The sequence below is a fragment of the Amaranthus tricolor genome, chromosome 1, assembly GCF_026212465.1.
Source record: "Amaranthus tricolor cultivar Red isolate AtriRed21 chromosome 1, ASM2621246v1, whole genome shotgun sequence".
In the NCBI taxonomy this organism is placed as follows: Eukaryota; Viridiplantae; Streptophyta; class Magnoliopsida; order Caryophyllales; family Amaranthaceae; genus Amaranthus; species Amaranthus tricolor.
This window is the reverse complement of record NC_080047.1, coordinates 30,203,786-30,220,525: the sequence shown is the minus strand read 5'-3', so window position 1 is coordinate 30,220,525 and position 16,740 is coordinate 30,203,786. Positions and strand designations below refer to the sequence as shown.

Genomic DNA, 16,740 nt, shown 5'->3' with positions numbered 1-16,740 from the left:
AATTTACTGTCAGTTTCATCTTATATTTTTTTTGCATTCAAGTGTTTTTGTCATATTCTATATTGATTGAAATGGGTATTTTCTCTTGTTTTTATTCACACTACCCAGAAAGCAAGTAGTGGAAGAAGAGTATGAATTAAGGCAAATGAAGAACATGGCTGCTGCAAGAAAAGATGGGAAGCTTTGGTGTATAAAATTATTTGATTACTCTTATGGCACCTTATAATTTAAATTTATGTTGAATTTTGAAATTATTGCTTTTCCATGTAGAATTATATCCAGTCTGCTGTCCCGATGATCAAAGTTTTGGTGTGAGCTGATTTAACAAAAGCGTTTTTGAAATGCTGCTGAAAAGGGTTTTAATGGGTGTTGCACAATAGAAATCAAATTATGGTACTGTGATACATATTTCTACCGATAATTAGTTGCTCTACAATCTGTTCTCTATTGACAATAAGCTGCATTGTTGTTTTTATTACTGTTTATTATGATTAATTTGGTCTTTAGATTTGGGTTTTTATGATTACTTTCTGATTGTCGCTGACCTTCTTTACGACCATTAAGATTATGTGACAGGAGCTAAATTGAGGTTGAAAATGGCGATGCAAACTGGGGTTGCTTCTTCTAAACTTTTAGCAGTGAAGATTTTATCATAAGTGAAGATTTTAGCAGGATATTAACTTAAGAAAATGTTACTTGTTAAAATGACTTTATCTATCTCTTGAAATTCCTTAGACCCATCTTCATCTCTAGGGATATAGACGAGAATAGCCAAACAGTCACCTAATGAAAGAGGCAACAATATCCACCTTCCTCATTTTTGACATCAGAAAAGGCTTATATCATCCATTGACTCCTCCATGCTGAAAGCCTTTTAGTGAAGCAATCTTTACAGATGTGCCCCAGCCAATAATCAGAATTGTATCATCCTAAATTCAACTAAATTAAGTTAGAAAAAGCATGAAGTCATAAGGTAGGACACAGTTTACAGGCCTTTAATATATGTACCAAAATGTTCAAAAGGCAAGTATTTACTCCTAAAATGATAAAACATAAGGTACAAACATTAGGAACAGATTGAAAACTTTTGATTGTAATTAAGAAAGAACAATTCTGATTTTTATTATTATGAAAATAAATGTACAATAAACATTCCCTCTGTTCCATTGAATTTGATCATACATTTTTATTTTTGGATAATGATCTACCACTTTTTTTTAATTTTATTTATACATTTTAACTTTTTTTTAATTTCATCCACACAATTCATTCTCTCTTTTTATTTATTACCACTTTCTTAAAAATTTTGCTCTTTTTCTTTGATTTAATTCTTTCAGGACAAATGAGTATATATATATATATATATATATATATATATATATATATATATATATATATATATATATATATATATATATATATATATATATATATATATATATAGAGAGAGAGAGAGAGAGAGAAAGAAAATAACAAACTCTCTAATAACTTTAACTAATTTGATAAAACAGTTAAAATGTTCTTGAATAAACTATATTTGAAAATCTGAAAAATAAAATGGAATAAATATGAGTCATAATTTAAATGACAAAGTCACCTAGCTTGTAGCAAGTTTTCAGCTGAAGATGTATCTTCATCAATGTAGCATAGTTTAATAGTTGATCATAAACTGCATAAACCACCAACTAATTATACAACTACTTAAAGCATCAACTAATTGCCCAACAATCAGCAATTGATCGTTGCACAACTTTGCGCGTCGATTTTCCAAAAGTTTAGGACATGCCATCATGAAACTCGATACTATGTCTTGGGAGACCGTGTGCGGCCCCACAACTAACTGATAAAAAGTATGCCTTTTAAGTAAAAAGTAGACTAACTTATGTAGTTTCAACCCAAAACTTTTCAAGGTTTAAACTTTGAGCCTACACTTTTTTTATTAAGTAAAAAGAAAAAATAAAATAAAATAGAGGGAATGATGAGGGGGAGACCGACCATCATGACTACTATGAGAAGTTTGTAACTCCTAAATGAATTTGAAAGGATTTAAAATAATTGCTTAAGTAAATTTTAGTAACTCCCTAAATCATTCTAACTTTTACACAAAAGAAAATCAAATAATATTCTCTCAAAAACCTAACCTCACACATCCCTTTTCTCACTTTTTGCTTTCAAATTCTACAAAAAAATCAAGAAAGTATTCTTTAATCTAATTTATGTTTTTTTTGTAAAAATACATTATGGTGTTATGGTTTGATTTTTATAATGTTTGAATTATTAAATCTGATAATTTTATGTTATGTATTGATTTAAATGTATAAAGACATGTTTTCATTGTTATAATATGAATATTATATGTGTTAGTGTAATTGTGAAAGTTGTAGTAAGTTATAATACGATTTGTGATTTGTTGTTGTAACCTTGTGCAATTTTTATGAATTTTTATAAGAATGCGATGGTTATGATTAAATTATGATTTCTTAAGATTAATATATAATAAGTATATAAATGATTTTTCAGATTGATGTTAGAAAAAGATTGAAATAGATGGAGATTGTGACATTGTAAGAATATGTTATCGTTTGTGTTATGAAGCTTAATTGTTGATGTTGATGTTGATTTTTATTATTTAGTTTTGATCAGAGATTAGTATATGAAATTTGGGCAGCAACTTAATGTGGTGTTATGATGAGAAAATTAAGGTTGTTTGTAATAAGTTCGTAAGAATGCTAAAATGGCCGAAAAAAAATATTTTTCGGGCTTCTTTTTATGTTAAAATATGTTTATAATATTTAGGGTGGTTTGTTTGTTATGAAATTTTATACTCAAGGTAATTGATGTCTTTCAGACGCAGTAGTGAAGTCGAATTTTCTGTTTGAAAACTGTCTGAAATGGGCTGTAAAGTTACTGGTTGTTTTTCAAATTAAGGAACATTGAGTTTTTAAGGATTGATCAACTAATATTATGAATTATAGTAGTGTCTTGTTAGTGTAGAGTGGACTTGATGTGTGAACACTTACTAATACGTGATTTTGTATGTGTTTGTGTTTAGGACCTCGATTCATAAGAGGTTGAAATATCGCACGTGTGGTGATTTTGTATTGGATTTTTATCGTGCTATCAATGTAACAGACTCAAAATTCTTAATTTTAATCTTCCGATTAATTATTCCGAATTTTCAATTCAAATCTGTAATCCTTTGATTATCCATGTTAAACCATCTTTAATTCCTAAATCTTTTCCGATTTTGTAATTTCTTTCAAATATTAAACTTTAAAATAGTATTTTGTTTAAAATCTTTTTATAAGCACTAAAATATTATTTTATTATTTTATAGTACGTAAAGTAAAATTTTATTTTATATTCACGGTTTTGTAAAACGTTACTTTTTAACTTTCTTCCTTAAACTAACATTACTACTTATTATTTTAACCTTATAATTTTGATATAATTATTTTATACATAAAAATGAGTTGTATTTTTAACATTAAGTATAGTTTAATCAAAATTTTAAATAAACTACATATTTTCATGATCAAATTTACCCATTATTTTAAAGTATATTCACTTGTACATACTAGAACAAAATTTTGATGAACCAAAATCCTTTCTATGGTAACCCATGATGTTCATCACTTACACAAGCTATCACCATTTCCTTACACAAGCTAACCTTCTTCTACACTCCAAACTCTTACACACTCCAAACTCTTACACATTCACTTACACACTCCAAATCTTACACATTCACTTACACACTCTAAATCACTTACACAAGTTAACCTTCTTCTATACTCCTAACACTTTTTTTCATACAACCTAATGAACTACAAAGTTACCCAAACCCATTATAAATACCCCCCATAGCCATGAGATCATTTACACCACCATCATCAAATCTTTCTAACATTCTTTCTTATATTTTCACTTCATTAAAAGCTTACTACATTAATACCTTTATTAATTGAAAAAAATTAAAGAACATGGAGCTTAGAACACTCTTTATTTAGCTTAAATCATCATCATTATTTTGGGAGTTGGAATTAATTATCTTTGGAGCATTATTATTTATCTTGGAGGATCTTATTTCTTATTATTTTCCCAATTTTAGTACTTAGTACTAATCCTTCGTGTTAGTATGGTATAACTTCTTACCCTACTCTTTTTGTGGAATTTTACATTATATTTACTTTATATTATGCAAAGTATGAAATATGTTGATATATTTTAGTGGAAGTTAGTTTAATGAAATTATGATCAAGATTATATTAAGTATGTATATGCTAAAAGTATTTTTAGTATGTTAATTTATTAATCTTTGAACAAGTTTAGGAAGTTGAGTGCAAAATTATATTCTAGTGATATTAAGCATGATTTATGTTATAAACTAGTGCTAGTATATTTGAGAGTTATGTGTTACATTAGAAATGTTATTATATTTAAGAATTTATTTATGTTAGAATTTTGTATTAATATGTTTATTTTAGCCTTCAAACTAGTTTATAAGGTAGTAAGTTTTTTTTTTTGAATGTATTTTACTAAGTATGATTATATTAAGAATATTGTTATTATACTTTATTCTGAGATTTAAGTTTATCCTTAAAGTGATAGTAAATTTCTAAGTTATTGTGTAAAGTTTTTTATTTTTTTTTAGCGGTGATGTTAATTATTTAAATCTTGAATTTACTATAATAAATTAAATAAAGTTGTTTTATTAGCGAAAAAGGCCTCAAAATACTCATATGCCATTCGACAATTATCATATTAAAAAGAAAAAGAGTTTGATTTATTTTTTTTTATATTATTATAAGCTATTTTGTGATAATATTAAAATAAAATCTTAAAAGTTATTTTTGAAAAGGCTTTATAAGTTATTAAATATTGAAGTGATTTTCTTGAATATATGAAATTTCATAATTAAAAATAAAAAAATAACTTTTGTGACATTTAATTAGTATTTAGTACAAAATAATATTTTATCTGGAGACTATTAATAAAATATTAAGTTATTAGTGTGAATTGACCTATTAAAATAAAGTTATAAATAAAATTTATTGTGTAAAAATTAAGTAATGAATATATAAAGACGTAAAGGTAAATCAAACGTTATGATCAAGAATTTTATTAAATAAATGAAGTTACCACTTAGGTTGGTCAAATTCAAATTCAAAGTCAATTTGGAGTAATAAAAATGTGATGTACTTGTGTGAAATGTATTGATTGAATGACCCTGATAGTAAGTTAATGTCGAACCATGGACCGGCATGTAAAATCCCGGCGTCCGTGTTGGCCGGCACGTAAAATGCGGTGTGAGACAGGGGGTTCGCTACCTATCCTGTAGAGCTCGAGCATAAATATTGTATTGGAGGGGTGACGACTCCCACCACAGTTAGGGTTTAGGACAACGGTTCTCACCTAACCAGACCCTTACATATATCAGGTGTCATATTGATGTGCTTGTTGATAAGTGATAAACTTGATTAGTGTTGATGCTATGATGCATGGTACGGTTATGAGTATTAACCAAATGAACTTACTCAAGTGTTAAGATTACCGAATTGTATAAGTGGCAGTAACGTACTTCTGTCCGGATCAAAAATGGTATCTTAATGACTTAAAAGTATGTAACAGAAAAAGAACATGGTTAAAGTATACGGTGGTGTCAATTAAGTATAAGTTCGTACTTAAATTATTATTTTGTAAATGTAGCGTATAATTTCCGTATTTTGAGCTGGATAGGAAGTTATGCTCGGCGTTAAGCGCTGACCGATTCAATCGGCTGTCATCCGTATCATGCATGGCAGCATTTTGCAGGATTTAGTTCAGGTTCCGATCCAGGCCGCAGCAATTACTATTTATCGAGAACTTAGCTGCTTTTTGTATCTTTATTGATGACTTGGTGATGATGTATTTTTTTTTTTCTTTTTGAGCAAACAATATTTCTTATCAGACGTAATAATATTTTACTTTTGTTTTAAACAGTTTTAGTTTTATGATTTAAAGTTTTTAACAATTCGGTATGTTGAGACTTCCGCAATATTTTTTTGTATTAAACATTATTATTAAATGTTAATTATATATCGAGATTGCCGCTCTTGTTACAATCAAGGTACACGCTTAGACCATACTTTTGTTATTGGTTGTGTAAAGTAATGTTGTTTTCATTCTATGATGTGATGTTGTATATCACTTAAGGCTTAAGACACCTCAAATAGTTGGAAAGGAGTTTAACTTGGAAATTAAGGATGGTTGTGTTTATCACCCATGGCAGTTTTGGATCATTACGATCTCCATGGGGGTATGCATACTTTACCTATGACGACCCGAACCGGACGGGCAACTTCTTAGGTCGGAGGTTGTCTTAGGATTAGCTCTTCCATGTGTATTCTTCCAAACTTTGGTAACACTTTGGCGACCCGAATAGGACGAGCAACGACATGAGTTGGGGAATTGGAAAGTCGATTTGAACTAAAGTTGTTAGATTTTTCATGCTAGGATGAACTTATTGCTTGTATGTAATCTATATAATGCATTGTATGAAGTCTCTAACGTGTACTGATTTATGTTCTTTGAAACGTACAATGATGTTTTCATTCGATAACTAGCAGGTTGATTGCAGGTCAGATTGGAAGAGTGAGAATTGGACATTAGAATTTGTAATTGAGTAATCTGATGCACTTGATTATTGTTACATATTTGATGAACTTAAATTTATTTTTCTATCACAAGTACTTTTACCTTATAGACATTAGTTGGTTTTGATGAGGTTGGAAGGTTCTCAAATTGTAAACTTTTAAAACCTCCGCTGAATTATTATTACCTTTTAGTTTATTTATTTCTTAATCCCTAGAATCTCGTCAATCCTAGAATTCAGTTTAACTTAAATGTCTGACGTGTAACCCGAAATTCATATTTACATGTGAATATCCGGGTCACTTTAACTCGAACTATTACAAAATGTTATGTCATTTTTCTGTAGCTAATAAATGAATTCCATTTGACAAACACTCTTCAGCTGTGTCACTTGAATTTTCCAAGCTTTTTAATATCACTAGTTGTAGGGCTGCGTGCGTAGCACGCGATCTCCCAAGTTACACCATTAAACTGAATATTGTTGTTGTATACACTTTTATTAAGAATAATACGAATGAAAATATAATCTATATTACTAGGTCATTAGAAGTCGAGTTTGCACTTGTTCACTTCATTTGTCGTTCACCAACAAGAGAATATAATCTATAAGTGACGGAGAAGAAGTCATTTTAAGAAAAATACTGAACACGGAAAATAGCCGCTTGAACAAAATGTACTTACAACTTAGAGATTGAGCTATAGACTGGATGGTTCTTGGTAGAACCACATGAATCAACACAGACTTGGGCTAACAATGCAATCATAAAAAAACCTTCAAAAAGAATAACGATGTTTTCCAGAATGTACAGAGGCAACTTGCAGGAAGAATCTTTTAGTGTATCATGTAGAAGACGCACGTACGAGAAAGACATCATCATTGTTCGTACTTTCGGAAAACAATTGTGTGCTTAGGCACTTAACCAACCAACCAAAATTAATTGGCAATATTTCTTTGATTTTAGAGTTTATTATGATTTCTTTTTTTTTTTAATCATGGTAGCAAGTATGCCAAAAAACTTCAACTCCAGGAAAACGATTGAACTGATCTTGAACACATCTAAATGATGTCTGTAACACTTAAAAAGTTGAATGTTGAACCTGGGAGCAAAAAAAATGGCAGACAAGTAAAAAGCAAGTATTTTCTTTGTCTTTAGGCTCTCTATTTTTGGGTTATGCAGAACAAAGCTAAAGAAAGAAGTTCATTTGCAAAACAAGGATGAAAACTGGGAACTAACACTAATACATAAAGGGACTTGAACTTCAGAGTTCAAACCATTCTGATCATTCTACATAATCTCAGTAGCCATTCTGGTCATCTAGAATCTTATTCACCCAAGTAATCCATTCTTCCCTACTTTAGAAACAGTTATCTCAGAAAGCCAATTTTATATCAACCTTCTACATTAATAAAACTATATTCCCCTACTAAAGAAAATTCACCAAGTCTATTACCCTGATGAATGACTCTTAAGCCTGATGAATGACTTTAGAATACAGAGTTCGAACATTCATATACGTTGAAGACAAACATCTTGAATAAACTACGATTTTTAGCAACAGTAATACTGATAGACCAGAAATACAGAACCCAACATACTAAGACCATCAGCTAGCTCATAAATTAAAAAAAGTTTAAGTAAGTAGCTCACTACTAAACAATGTAGTTAACCCAACTGGGTAGCCAAAACAAGCTACAACTTGAAAAACCAAAAATATAAAACCAATTTTATTCCATAAACAAATCCTACATTTTACATTAAAATTGATTGAAATAAGAGTTTTATAACCCCACAATTCAAAAATCAAAACTCTAAAATTAACGGAGCTTAACCCCAACATAATACTTGTAAACCAGCAATCCAACTATATCAATCCAACTTTTAAAACCCATTTATCCAATCAGAATCTACATTAAATTTCACCCATTAATCAATAAACCAAACGACAATCTTAAAAAACAAATATGCAAAAAAATTGCTTGAAATCAAAGATTCAATATTTTTCACTCCACAATTCAAAATTTTCAAGACCTCTCACAATTACCCAAAGTTTAAATCCACATCATCCCCTCAATCCAAACACAACCTTAATTAAGACGTGCAAAAACCTTAATGAGCCATTGTTCGTTGTAATCTAAAACCAAGAATAATAGAAGTATTTATAAGGTATTATAATTTATACCTTACTCCATGTATAAGCCTCCTCAGCTGTGCACTCTGATTGAGATGAAGCAAGTATTATAGGTCTCTGCATTATTACCAATACTTGATGTAGACTTTGTAATAATTTATGGACCTATTTTAAAAACCATCAAAAAATTCAATTAAACAAACAATTATAAACAAAGCCAATCAAATCCAAACAGTACCTCATCAATTCAAAATAATTGTTGTTGTTCAAGAAATTTGCCTAGCAAGTGAAAATACCCAAACATATTGAAGTAAAGAAACCAAATAATCAATCGATCCTTCAGTTTTAATACTGCAAAACTTAACAAATTGATTTGTTCTTGATTAGCACGAACTTAGAAATACGAAAAAGAACTGAAAAAATGAGAGGGATGTAAGCAAAGGAGTTGGCAGTCTACGGGTGAAGGAGGGAGACTTTTGTTAGGTCATAGGTGAAAGAAGCAAAGTTAAAGAAACCGTGAGATACACAACGTTTTTTCTCAAAGTCTTTTTATCAAACACCTGATCCATACTCCTTATATTACTTCATCAACATTTCCTTAAATTTGATTACGAAAGTGAAATTCACAAAAATCACAACTAATAATCCCATAACACTCCCAAAAACAAGAAAGCAAAATTTACATGGAAATACAAACAAATTGGACAAGAAAAGCACAAAGAAAGGGCTTCATTTTTTACTCTCCCCAAAAACAACAAATCTGATTTAACCAAAAGTTATTATTTTTACCAAGTTTTTAATACAGCCCAAAAAACATCTTCACCAAAAGCCAAAACCCATTTCATCAATGGTAGCCACGATAACACAAACTGAAAGGCAACTACGCATAAATTATAAAGAAAAACCTAGTACAATCATCAAGACTTAAGTATACAACAGAAAGTATCTCAGCTGTAGGAAAAAATATTTTGCCAATGTGGTCTTCATTAGTAAAACCGAAGATGCTAAAAACCTGCACCAAATCCAAATGAATTCATGAAACATTCATGTCAAAGATCAAACCAGTAATATAATTTTTTTAGGAATGTTTCATTCTTGATGCAGATGTTACCTTGTTGAGTGTGACACATTTAGTAATCCTGATCATATTTTAGTAGAAGGTTCTGTAAGAATTATGAATGAGCGTAAATAGCCTTTGCGAATAAAATTAGCAAAATAGTCTAACACACGAATTGTGCATAATCTGTTTGGCAAGGCTCTTGGCACTGTTTGTATCACAAGCTCATGTCTGCAGCAGGCTGACTTCATTGTGAAACTCCATATCTGAAGCAAGCATAAAAAATTTAAAGTTAATAGGAAAGCCACAATCATGAGAAAAAGAAGCTTCACATATAAACAGTTAAAGGTTTCAATAATTGTTTAATACAACAGAAGAAGCAGTAGTAAATACTAAAAATCCCACCCAAATTACAATAAAACTTAACTGAAGCTCACAAATATGAAAATAACATTCCATAAGAGACAAATAATTGACAATATATAAGAATATAGATTTGCACTCGAAATAAAACGTTAAAATAAATGTCATGATTTGATAATTTGACAAAATTACATACCCTTTTTGCGTGTTTAATCCGGTTCCTACAACTGTACCTCCTTAATGTGTGCACAATATCTTGCTAAAGGTGTTGTAGAATCGGACACGTAGAACGTGCAACAGGTCCAATAATACGAAAACTCTACAAATGGGATTGAAAATTAGGGAACAATGATACGAAAACAAATAAGTTCAACTAATTATTATTGTGATCCAAAAAATAGAAAATAAAGCCAAATTTGCGATCAATCTAATTTACATTTTACAATCCGAAGCTACTTTATTATAATCCAAGATGCAACAAAGAGGTTGTTTCTAATTGACCACTCTTATAGCAAACATCATTGTAATAAATGAATGTACTAAAACAAATTCAGTAAAATTGAAATCTTACAGGAGTGTTACAAACAGCAACACCATAGTTTTTGGCAGCATTAACATCAACATTGTTGTAACCAACAATCATGTTACTGAAAGTTTTACCACCTACCCCTGCTCAATGCAGAGAACAAAGTCTCTTCCCAGTCCTCAATCAACTATAAACATACAAATTGCAATGAATCATCAAATTCTGAATAAATTAAGCACTCAATTTTACAAAGGGTAAAACTTTACCTGCCCAATCACACCATCACACTTATTTCCAATCAAAGCAATAATATCCGCAATGGATAAGATGGTTTTCTTCTCTGTACAAATCTACATATGAATATTCAACAAAATATCATTTAAAAAAACTTAACTGGGTATATCAATTATCAACAAACATGTAATAAAAACCTAAAAACACAAAAATTACCTCAAGTCTACAATCGTGTTAAACCAAGAGATTGATCCACCTAGTTTCAGGCATGGGTTTTCTGCTAATAACTCTGTATATTCCATTGGGATAATAAACCTCAATTGAATCAGGCTTTGCCATAGTTAATTCTAATGGTGGATTTGGTTGATGCAATTCATCAAACAGTGAGTTTGCTCAAAAACTTCACTTTTGAATATTTTTATACTTGGAAGATAGGCATGTTTTGACAAAACTCACAATAAAATTTGTTTGTTTTTTGATTACATGATCATCAGAACATTTATTTGACAAGCAATAGTGTATAAAAGTGTAATCTTTAGATGAAATGGAGTAATATTGTGAAATTGGATGTATATGGTTTTTGTTTTCTGAGTATCTAAGAAAGGTGAGTTATTTTGAGTATCTAAAAATTAAATTAACATTCAATTCAAACAATCAACAAACTTTAGCTTTAAAAAGACCTTTCATCAACAATAAACTATGTAGAAAAACATAATTAAGGAATTAATCAAACCTTTTAGAATCGGATCTTGTCAAAATGATGGAAAGTGCGTAGTGCGTTGGAAATAAATTTTGATGCACAAAAACAATTAGTAATTGACAAATCAAATCTAATGCCAATTGAAAACCCTAAAAACGAAATTGTAAACCTAGAAAATAAAATTGAAAACCAAAAAATCAAAATTAAAAATCATAATAATGAGACTCACCAGAATATGGAGAAATCCTAGTGCCAATTAAAAACCCAAAAAAATAAATTTGAAACCTAATAAATGAATAAATTAAAAATCTAACTAATGGTATTGAAGAGCAGTTCAACATTGCAGTTACATTATATACAGTGCAGTTACACTATATAAGGCGGTTATCCCTTGTTAGTTACTATAATTGATAAATGCTCATGTATATATTGAATATGATTCCAAGTAATAAACAAGACAGAAAACAGTATCTTTCAAAAAAAAATTCCAGAAATTATTAATTCTTCATGGTATCAGAGCCTTAGGGTTTAGATCCGGGAAGAACTCATCATCTATCGTTTCTTACCTACAAATGGCCGATTCATCAGAAGAACAAACACACCAAACCCTAATTTCTTTGGAACAGATGGAACAGATGTTTCAGAAACTCAACAAAATAACCAATCAAACCGGAAATCCAACATCACTCAAAATTTCAGAAAAACTCACATCCCACAATTATACAAAATGGGCGGCTCAGTCACATCACTGCCGGACCCCCTTAACCATCAAACCCCAATTATACCCAATGGGAACAAAGAGATGACATGGTCATAGCGTGGATAATTGAGAACATAGATGGAGATATTGTAAATCAATTCCTAGATTATACAATAGCACACAGCCTATGGCAAGGGATCGAAAGTCTCTTAGGATGTGGTAAAGATGAATTGCAAATCTTCGATTTGAGTTCAAAGGCAGCAACATTGAAGCAAAACAACGACACTATTGAGGTTTACTACGGTAAACTCAACACACTATGGAAAGAAATCGATAGGAGAATGCTAAATCCAATGATTTGCCCACAGGATATAACAGAATTCAATAAATTCATTCAAAGACAGAGACTCTATCAATTCCTCACTGAGATTAACGACAATCTTGACAAAGAGAAAAGGGACATTCTCAATAGTGTACCTTTACCGATGGTGGAAACTGCCTACGCATCAATCAGACGAGAGATCACACGCCGGAAAATTATGACCGGCGTCTCATCACCGGGAACTGGTCCCTCAGAGATAGGCTCGGGTTTAGCCACGAGAAATAAACCTTTCCAAAGAAGCCGAGAAAAGGATGACCGGAGAAAGCTCTGATGCACTCACTGTGGTGGTTCCAGGCATACAAAAGAGGGGTGCTTCAAACTTGTGGGATACCCCGAGTGGTGGGACGATCTACAGAAAATGAGAGCTGCCACCAAGGCGCCGGCAAGTCGGACCGGCGGCAAGGCTAACCTCAGTACTGCCGATCAACCGACATCATGTCAAAAATCAAGTGAACTAGAAGGGTGGAGCACAGGGGAAGGAGAGGCAACAGTAACCTCAGAGCATAGAGCCAACAATGGTGAGAATCAGAAGTGGCAAGAAAGAGGAGAGAGAGGAGCAACAACCGTCAGCCAAAGGGAAGGGAATGGGAAGCCCAAATGTCCCAAAGACCCCCAGACTTCCTTTTATAATCCGCAAACCCTAACACTCACCTCACACCCATCCAAACCTTTATTTTCCGGCCCAAGTTCCAACCCCAAGCCCATTTGCTCTTCTAGCCCACAACTCAGCCATACCAAATGCCTTCTTAGTCATAACACACATTCTCAATAGATATTTGACTGTGGGGCAAGCGATACTATAACAGACTCAAAATTCTTAATTTTCATCTTCCGATTAATTATTCTGAATTTTTAAATCAAATCTCTAATCCTTTGATTATCCATTTCAAACCATCTTTAATTCCTAAATCTTTTCCGATTTTGTAATTTCTTTCAAATATTAAACTTTAAAATAGTATTTTGTTTAAAATCTTTTTATAAGCACTAAAATATTATTTTATTATTTTATAGTACAAAAAGTAAAATTTTATTATTATATTCACGGTTTTGTAAAACGTTACTTTTTAACTTTCTTCCTTAAATTAACATTACTACTTAACCTTATAATTTTGATATAATTATTTTATACATAAAATGAGTCGTATTTTTATTATTAACATTAAGTATAGTTTAATCAAAATTTTAAATAAACTACATATTTTCATGATCAAATTTACCCATTATTTTAAAGTATATTCACTTGTACATATTATAACAAAATTTTGATGAACCAAAATCCTTTCTATGGTAACCCATGATGTTCATCACTTACACAAGCTATCACAATTTCCTTACACAAGCTAACCTTCTTCTACACTCCGAACTCTTACACATTCACTTACACACTCCAACTCTTACACATTCATTTACACACTCTAAATCACTTACACAAGTTAACCTTCTTCTATACTCCTAACACTCTTTTTCATACAATCTAATGAACTACAAAGTTGCCCAAACCCATTATAAATATCCTCCTTAGCCATGAGATCACTTACACCACCATCATCAAATCATTCTAACATTCTTTCTTATATTTTCACTTCATTAAATCTTACTACATTAATACCTTTATTAATTGAAGAAATTAAAGAACATGGAGCTTAGAACACTCTTTACTTAGCTTAAATCATCATCATTATTTTGGGAGTTGGCATTAATTATCTTTGGAGCATTATTGTCTATCTTGGAGAATCTTATTTCTTATTATTTTCCTAATTAGTACTTAGTACTAATCCTTGGTGTTAGTATGGTATAACTTCTTACCCTACTCTTTTTATGAAATTTTACATTATATTTACTTTATAATATGCAAAGTATGTTAATCTAATAATCTTTGAACAAGTTTAGAAAGTTGAGTGCAAAATTATATTCTAGTGATATTAAGCATGATTTATGTTATAAACTAGTGCTAGTATATTTATGAGTTATGTGTTACATTAGAAATGTTATTATATTTAAGAATTTATTTTATGTTAGAATTTTGTATTAATATGTTTATGTTAGCCTTCAAACTAGTTTATAAGTAGTAAGTTATTTTATGAACGTATTTTACTAAGTTTGATTATATTAAGAATATTGTATATTATACTTTATTCTGAGATTTAAGTTTATCCTTAAAGTTATAGTAAATTTCTAAGTTATTGTGTAAAGTTTTTATTTTTATTTTTTAGTGGTTATGTTAATTATTTAAATCTTGAATTTACTATAATAAATTAATTGAAGTTGTTTTATTAGTAAAAAAAAGGCCCCGAAATACTCATAGGTTATTCGACCATTATCATATTAAAAAGAAAAAGAGTTTGATTTTTTTTTTTATTATTATTATAAGCTATTTTGTGATAATATTAAAATAAAATCTTAAAAGTTATTTTTGAGACAGCTTTATAAGTTATTAAATATTGAAGTGTTTTTGTTGAATATATGAGATTTCATAATTAAAAAAAATAATAATAATAACTTTTGTGATATTTAATTATTTAGTACAAAATAATATTTTATCTGCTAACTATTTGACCAAAATTTATATAAAAAGACGTAAAAGTATTTTTAGTAAACTTGTTCTTAAACTATGTGTGAAATATTGATTTTTGTGAAATTATAAGTTTTATTTCTTTTATAACTAGAATGTTGATTTTTGCGAATCTGATAAGTTTTACTTGTTTTTCCAAACTTGAAATAATTATTTTTTGGTAAACTTGTTGAATTTTGAAAACTTATCAAAAGGTTGCAGTTTAACTTGAATTTTAATTAGAATGTTTGATTTTGTGAGGAGAATATAGTTTTATTTATTTTAAAGTTGGAAATTTTGATTTTGGGGACTTATTTCAAGAGAAATAGATTTTTGTAGCTACTTGTGGAAAATACTAATTTAGAGACTATTAATAAAATAATAAGTTATTAGTGTGAATTTAGTGACCTATTAAAATAAAGTTATAAATAAAATTTAATGTGTAAAAATTAAGTAATGAACATATAAAGACGTAAAGGTGAATTAAACGTTAGGATTAAGAATTATATTAAATAAATGAAGTTACCACTTAGGTTGGTCAAATTAAATTCAAAGTCAACTTGGAGTAATAAAAATGTGATATACTTGTGTGAAGTGTATTGATTGAATGACCCTGATAGTAAGTTAATGTCGAACCATGGACCGGCATGTAAAATCCCGGCGTCCGTGTTGGCCGGAACGTAAAATGCGGTGTAAGACAGGGGGTTCGCTACCTATCCTGTAGAGCTCGAGCATAAATATCGTATTGGAGGGGTGACGACTCCCACCACAGTTAGGGTTTAGGACTACGGTTCTCACCTAACCAGACCCTTACATATATCAGGTGTCATATTGATGTGCTTGTTGATCACTGATAAACTTGATTAGTGTTGATGCTATAATGCATGGTACGGTTATGTATATTAACCAAATGAACTTACTCAAGTGTTAAGATTACTGAATTGTATAAGTGGCAGTGACGTACTCCTGTCAGGATCGAGAATGATATCTTAATGACTTAAAAGTATGTAACAGAAAAAGAACATGGTAAAAATATACGGTGGTGTCAATTAAGTATAAGTTCGTACTTAAATTATTATTTTGTAAATGTAGCGTATAATTTCCGTATTTTGAGCTGGATAGGAAGTTATGCTCGGCGTTAAGCGCTGACCGATTCAATCGGCTGTCATCCGTATCATGGATGGCAGCATTTTGCAGGATTTAGTTCGGCTTCCGATCCAGGCCACAACAATTACTATTTATCGAGAACTTAGCTGATTTTTGTATCTTTATTGATCACTTGATGATGATGTATTTTTTTTTCTTTTTGAGCAAACAATATTTCTTATCAGAGGTAATATTTTACTTTTGTTTTAAACAATTTTAGTTTTATGATTTAAAGTTTTTAACAATTCGGCATTTTGAGACTTCCGCAATATTTTTTTGTATTAAACGTTATTACTAAATGTTAATTATGTATCGATA

The 16,740-nt window shown here is 30.2% G+C and overlaps 1 long non-coding RNA gene across 5 annotated transcripts; it reads right to left on the bottom strand.

Moving 5' to 3' along the window:
- Positions 1-7,260: 7,260 nt before the first annotated feature.
- Positions 7,261-12,013, bottom strand: LOC130818723 (uncharacterized). Of its 5 annotated transcripts, XR_009043978.1 has the most exons (8): positions 11,873-12,006; positions 11,160-11,232; positions 10,976-11,059; positions 10,755-10,896; positions 10,380-10,502; positions 9,875-10,086; positions 8,815-9,775; positions 7,261-7,731 (listed from the first exon to the last, which is right to left on the bottom strand). It is a non-coding gene; the product is annotated as an uncharacterized LOC130818723 (long non-coding RNA). The 5 variants fall into 5 exon arrangements; XR_009043979.1 differs by having other exon boundaries at positions 8,815-10,086; positions 11,873-12,013; XR_009043976.1 differs by lacking the exon at positions 11,873-12,006 and adding an exon at positions 11,677-11,848 and having other exon boundaries at positions 8,815-10,086.
- Positions 12,014-16,740: the final 4,727 nt, after the last annotated feature.